Below are 7,408 nucleotides of genomic sequence, written 5' to 3' on the forward strand. Positions count from 1 at the left end.
AACAATTTTGGGGCAAAAATATCTGCTTTTAACCTTAATAACTTCCTGCGTTTGCTGTTTGTGTTTGGAAAGATAGCTTACCTGCTAACTGCAACAAAATGGTGGAGCCCCATTCTTCTTCTTCGTGTTATTAAACAATCATTATACTGACGCCTAGTGGCCTGGATGTATGGGTGTAACATTGCTTTGAAAAGTGCTGGGTATAAGAATGTGGGCTAGGTGTTTCGGCACAGCTGCTCGAGATGAGGGTGGGTACATGAGCTTTGCCTGAGGTAAACAAGGACTACTGACGTGCAGACTGACCAATTAAATGTTTACAGAGAAGGTTATCGACCAATAACGGTAGCTCTACAGTCAGACCGTCCAATCAGAAGATTTTAGGCTACTTCACCACGCCCCCTTCTCACTCAAGCGAACCAATCGGAGTAGGGGAGGGCGGGACTAGTTTGTGAACGAAACGCTTCTCGAAGTTCTATGTAAGCTCTAGAAAAACAACATCCCGGTCGTTTGTGAAATTCCACCCGGACATTTTTTTAAGTCTAAAAAAGAGGACATGTCCGGGTAAAAGAGGACGTCTGGTCACACTAATTCAGCTGACCCTTAAATGTGTGAAGCTGAGTCGTGGAGCATGCGAGTTCATTGTAAAGTGGTCCATTTTCTATTAATTTTGCTTAAAAATCCTATTAAATATTTAATTTTAAGAAGTGTCCGCTGCCCTGCATCTTATTTCAGCATTGTGTGACTCTGAATATAAGCATTAAGGTTTTCTGATTCTCTCGTTAGGAGCACAAGATTCACTTTAAAAACATGGCTCTGGGCAAGTATCCAAGTGGTGCTGCGACACAAACGAATGTTGTGTCTAAAATGGGATTTGTTTTAGGGATTATAAACTGTACACATTCTTCTCTATCAGTATTCCTCATATTTCCGACCGTCCCCTAATTCCGGCCACTGCCGTATATGGTGCAATTCCGCTCTCTCTCTTCGCCAATCGCATTGAGTAAAACAATAAAACGTAAAGATCAATCCTTAGTAGGGCATTTAAACATCAGTCTCGCAAGAAATCACACATCTAAACAATATTTAAGTATCTCTAACAGTGTTGTAGTTCTTTGTGTGCAAAACTGCATGTGGAACACAACACATTTCCATTTCATGACGGATATTTCCCTCAGTGTTAGCGTTAGCTTAGCGGTTAGCTTCCTTTTCTCTGAGGGGAAAATCTACCGCCATTTTAATCCTTACATGTAGAGTACGGATACCAACGCAGGACAAACGCAATCTCATTGTGAACCTCTCAAAACCACTGAATGTGGTAGAAACTGTCTCGTTTGACTGTCACAAGCAGGGGAGGTGGCCGAAGTTAGGGGGCGCTAGTAATCTTAGCAGTATTGGCACCTACTTAAACAAAAGCATTTTTATCTAAAAACATATTTTATTTCAAAATCAAGCAAGTCTTGGACATTAATCTACACACACACACACGACTCCTGAAAAATGTTGATTTGAGTGAGTAAAGTACTTCTATTTATTTACAGTTAGCTAAAATTTCTAATATTGTAATTACAAGTGGCCGGAAGTTGGGGTAATTACGCTACATCTGGAGCCTGTTTGTTGATATGGCCTTGATGGAATGGGGCAGTGTGTTTGGACAGGTATCTCCAGCCAACTGTTATATAAAATATAATGCTTTAAACATGGCCACCACCATATGGAGGACCCACTCTGTGGAGCATTAACTGGTTCAAACAAAGCAATGATTTCTTTATGTAAGGTACATTTGTACTTTATATACAAGGTGTATAAAATAATAAATACATTTATAGGCTAAAATGTTTTTGTAAAATGGTTGCTCCTCTAAAGTTTGCATGGTTGTGTTTACTACGTCGCTTTTTTTGAATGTTGTGGGTCGTGAGTTTTGTACGTCATCGTTTTATGCTTCGCTCACTCTGAAGGAGACTACATCTGGTACAAAAATAACCCCTCAACCTAAAGGTGTCCTCCTGTAGGGAAAAAAACCCATATATAATTAATTCAAAACACCACACCGCAACCACAGAGAGTGACGTCATTGAACTAGTTTACTCTCTGCTGTTCAAACCGTTCAAAAGCTGAGAGAGTCTGGGTTTCTGTGCCCCATGTAAATATCTGAGGTAATTTGAAGGGGATATCTTGCTTCAGAGGACACACTTTACACAACACAACCCCAACAACGTGATAAACCTCGACACAATGGAAAATATAAGTGTCCTGCGGTTAATCGCTGCTTTCTTCATGAGTAATTAAACCACAAAATTATGTACGGAATGACGTTCCTCTTTATTGTTCTCTCTCTCTCTCTCTCTCTCTCTCTCTCTCTCATTCTATTCCCTCTGTTTACTTAGTTGCATAACCTTTTGTCTCACACAAATCTCTCTCTCTCTCTCTCTCTCTCTCTCTCCTTGCGCGCGCGGTTGAGCTGGAATGCGCTGACGTCAGAGGAGGGCCAGACTCTCTCGAGCTAAGCTGCAGAGGGACGCACGCACTTTCGCGAGCACGCGCCTCTCTCTCCTTCACTCTTCTCTGTCCTCGCGGTTGTGTAGTTCTCAGCGAGTGGGAGTTGGGCTCGTATCCGCGCGGAGCGACCCCGAAGGCGGACAGCAAAGCTCCAGCAGTGCGGACCGCGGCTCCTCTCTCCGGTGAGTCCGCTCAGCACACTCCGGTTCCCGGATTCGAACGGAACCGAGCCGTCGCAGCCGCAGCAACACTTTAAAGTCACCGCACTCAGCTGCCTCACTCTGAGCTGCGTTTACCGGAGTTTACAGATTCGGCCCCGGACGAAGTGACGATGGGGATAATGTGAGAGTGGAGTTGATGGTATTTATGTTAGTGATGTGATCATAGTGATGGTGGTGATAGTGGGGTGAAGATGGTAGTTATGGTGTTGAATGTGATGGTGTTGACAGTGTTATGATGGTGATGGTGTTGACATTGTGATGGAGATGGTAGTCATGGTGTGCATAGAGTAATAGTGTGATTGTGTAGATACTGTGATGTTGTGTTGGTGTGGATACTGTGATGGTGTGGATAGTGTGATGTTGTAGTTACTGTAGTGGTGTGATTGTGTGATGGTAGTGATGTTGTGATGGTGTGAATAGTGTAATGGTGTGGATAGTGTGTTGGTGTAGATACTGTGATGTTGTGTTGGTGTGGATACTGTGATGGTGTGGATAGTGTGATGTTGTAGTTACTGTAGTGGTGTGATTGTGTGATGGTAGTGATGTTGTGATGGTGTGAATAGTGTGATAGTGTGTTGGTGTAGATACTGTGATGTTGTGTTGGTGTGGATACTGTGATGGTGTGGATAGTGTGATGTTGTAGTTACTGTAGTGGTGTGATTGTGTGATGGTAGTGATGTTGTGATGGTGTGAATAGTGTAATGGTGTGGATAGTGTGTTGGTGTAGATACTGTGATGTTGTGTTGGTGTGGATACTGTGATGGTGTGGATAGTGTGATGTTGTAGTTACTGTAGTGGTGTGATTGTGTGATGGTAGTGATGTTGTGATGGTGTGAATAGTGTAATGGTGTGGATAGTGTGTTGGTGTAGATACTGTGATGTTGTGTTGGTGTGGATACTGTGATGGTGTGGATAGTGTGATGTTGTAGTTACTGTAGTGGTGTGATTGTGTGATGGTAGTGATGTTGTGATGGTGTGAATAGTGTAATGGTGTGGATAGTGTGTTGGTGTAGATACTGTGATGTTGTTGATAGTGTGATGGTGTAGTTACTGTAGTGGTGTGATAGTGTGATGTTAGTGATGGTGTTAATTGTGTGATGTTGTGATGGCGTGGATAGTGTGATGGTGTGAATAGAGTAATAGTGTGATGGTGTAGATACTGTAATAGTGTGATGGTGTGAATAGTGTGATGTTGTGATGGTGTAGATAGTGTAATGGTGTGGATAGTGTGATAGTAGTGATGGTAGTGATAGTGTGATGTTGTGGATAATGTGTTGGTGTGGATAGTGTGATAGTAGTGATGGTGCAGATAGTAATACTGTGGATAGTGTAATGGTAGTGATGGTGTGGATAGTGTGATGGTGTGAATAGTATAATAGTGTGATGGTGCGGATAGTGTGATGGTAGTGATAGTAATACTGTGGATAGTGTGATGTTGTGGATAGTGTGATAGTAGTGATGTTAGTGATAGTGTGATGGTGTGGATAGTGTAATGGTGTGAATAGTGTAATTGTGTGATGGTGTGAATAGTATAATAGTGTGATGGTGCGGATAGTGTGATGGTAGTGATAGTAATACTGTGGATAGTGTGATGTTGTGGATAGTGTGATAGTAGTGATGTTAGTGATAGCGTGTTTTTGTGTGGATAGTGTAATGGTAGTGATGGTGTGGATAGTGTGATGGTGTGAATAGTATAATAGTGTGATGGTGTTGATAGTGTGATGGTGCGGATAGTGTGATGCTAGTGCATGTGTTTTTAAAGATGTGATGATGGTGATGTTGTTGGTAATGTGATGAAGAGAGCGGTGGTTGTTGAGCGGTAATGACAGTGATTATTTTGATGGTTATGTTGATGGTGATCAATGTGATCGTGATGATGCTGATGCTGGTAGCAGTGATAATATTCTGGAGATGATAGTAAAGGTATGATGAGGATGACAATGGTGATGATGGTGAACCTTGATGATGATGGTGATTCGATGACGAAGCAGACGATGGCAGTCACGAGCGATGTTACTGATGGGTGTCTAGTGACGGTGATGATGCCGGTGATCATCATTGTAATTTCTCTTGTTCTGATTTAGTCATTCTTTATTATTGTTACTGAGGTATTCAGAGACACACCTCCTCCACCACGACTTTTTCATTTTCCATCTTTCATTTGTCGTCTATCTCTTTCCCTCTTTCCTTCTCGCCGCCCCCCCCACCCCATGACACACATACGCAGTGATAGGAGGGCAGTGCATGTTTTGGCTCCCAGGGGGCCAGTGGCCAGAGCTTAGCGTGACTCACTGGAGAGAAGGACAGAGAGAGGGATAAAATGTTGCTGTAGACGAGTAGTTCGGATCCTGATCAGTGCTCTAGTAGATGTGAGTGTGTGGAAGCTGCTAAAAGATGCACTGTACTCTAAATGCTGTTGCAGCACACGAACAAATCCACACTCAGCATAGCCGTGTGTGTGTGTGTGTGTGTGTGTGTACATATGCAGTGCAGGACGCAGTGTCTTTTCAGCAGTGTCCCTGACACACATCTTCTTAGTCACAAGAGAGGCCCAAGGGCTGCTGTGTGTGTGTGTGTACCAGAGTGCTGCAGTTCTCCTCCATCACAGACTAAAATAGCAGTAGAGAGTGAACTGTGGATGACAGAAAAAGCTCCTAAAGATCACAAAGTGTGTCTAGATGAAACCATTTAGAAACGAAGAGCTCTCCAACCTGCTCAAGCGAGTGCTCCTGGCTTTTACAGAACAGATTTGTACCAAGCAAAGCAAACAGCCGCGTTTAAAAGGCCTCTTATCCACCAGTACAGCACCGGGGCATTGAAAAGCACTAAAATGTGCGACATTTATATCCACGGGGACCACAGATAAAGGGATATGACTGAATATCGGGGATCTGGAGTTTACTTTAAGAGGTGGGGGAATCATATCTATATCCGCAGTTACACTATATAAGGCCAGTTTGTGGGCCCCTGCTCAACCTGGGTGTAATCACTGGTAGTAATCAGGACTCCTCAGGGAGAGCTTGGAGTTACTAGATGTTGGAACATTGCTGGATATGATAGCATTCGGCTGCAAGAGCGTTAGCGAGGTTCCTGTGTTCCTTAAAGTGCCAATTCTGCTTAAAGCTTTTAACATGTTAATGATATTAAATGCTAGCTATAAAACAGTCTAGACTCTGCTTATTAATAGTTTAATAAAAACAGACGTTTACGACTCAAGCCTCATGAGACTGGACGTAGAAACCAAAGCCTTTGTCCGTATTTTAGTGTATTGTTCAGCCAGTTAAAGGAACACTAATGTAACATTTGATATTTGTGCTCTTGGGCTCCCCCTACAGTAACAGAGTGTATTTCACATTTACAACACAGTCCTGAAATCAACGGGAGGAGGCGGAGGGATGGGGTGGCTTCCTACCCGCTTCCGAAAGTTACATAGTGCAGTTTCTGCGGTGCTGAGCCCAGAGTAGCAATGAGAAAGTCTCTCAATAACAGCTCAGTGGAGCATGTCCTATATTATTGCAATACACTCTGCAAATGTAGGGGGAGCCCAAGAGCAAAAATACCAAGTGTTACCTGATGTTTCTTTTAGCTCCTGTGCAAAAGTTGGAGGGATGGGGTGGCTTCCTACCCGCTTCCGAAAGTTACATAGTGCAGTGTCTGCGGTGCTGAGCCACGCAACTGCTACTCAACCCAGCCTTGGACAGAGAGCGTTAAAATCAATGTGATGCTGTAATAGTGAGAATACAGCCTCTGTCATTGCTACTCTGAGCTCAACACTGCAGAAACGGCACTATGTAACTTTCGAAGGCAGATAGGAACCCGAACCCCACTTGATTTCAGGCCTGTGTTGTATTAGTACAATACACTCTGCAAATGTAGGGGGAGCCCAAGAGCAAAAATACCAAATGTTACCTGATGTTTCTTTTAGCTCCTGTGCAGAGGTTGGAGGGATGGGGTGGCTTCCTACCCACTTCCGAAAGTTACATAGTGCAGTTTCTGCAGTGCTGAGCCCAGAGTAGCAATGAGAAAGTCTCTGTTCTCTCAATAACAGCTCAGTGGAGCATCACAATTGTTTTTAAACTGTTATTTGAAGATGTCCTTTTAATAATAGACAATAAAACGTCCCAGACAAATAACACGACATCACTGGATTATTTCTGTGCACATCCTGTGTTATTTTACATACTGATATGTGTATTTTAAACAAGGAAGGGTCCACTAGCATCTTAAAAATCTCACAGAAATCTTGTGATCCTTTATCACGGGGTGAGAATGCTTGTTCACAACAATGGTACAAATTCCTAGACCTTCCTTTGTGGCGAGAGTGCCTCTTTAATTCAATCGTATCTCCTCGTAGAGCTGCGCTGGAATGTCTCGGTACGTCCAGCGTCTACGTACACAGGAACTGAGGTCTGTTAGGATCTATTCTTCTGTTTCTGGTCTAAAATAAATTGCTTAAAGCTCCAGAGCGAGAGGGGAGCAACAGGAAAGCAGAGCAGGAGCTGAATCAACACGCAGCAGAATGAAATTAAGCCCATGAAGAGACTGAGGAAATCAATGTGAACGGCTAAATTGGAAATGAATAAAAGTAGATAGCTCTCCTCTGGAATGTAATATAGTGTCTGAGTGAGCCCACAGACACGCTGTGTTTGCAGTAACAGCAAAGCACTAGAGGTTTGAACATTGCCCCGAAG

General features: G+C 43.2%; 1 protein-coding gene across 1 annotated transcript in view; it reads left to right on the forward strand.

The window, feature by feature from the left end:
• The first annotated feature begins 2,497 nt into the window (after positions 1-2,497).
• The window catches only part of snrkb (SNF related kinase b), a 49,794-nt gene continuing 44,883 nt past the window's right edge, over positions 2,498-7,408 (forward strand). Inside the window, exon 1 of the mRNA XM_066649130.1 lies at positions 2,498-2,678. The gene's annotated coding sequence lies outside the window, so the exon portion shown is untranslated. The remainder of the gene's footprint in view (positions 2,679-7,408) is intronic.

Source organism: Hoplias malabaricus, chromosome 17 (genome assembly GCF_029633855.1).
Source record: "Hoplias malabaricus isolate fHopMal1 chromosome 17, fHopMal1.hap1, whole genome shotgun sequence".
Taxonomy (NCBI): domain Eukaryota; kingdom Metazoa; phylum Chordata; class Actinopteri; order Characiformes; family Erythrinidae; genus Hoplias; species Hoplias malabaricus.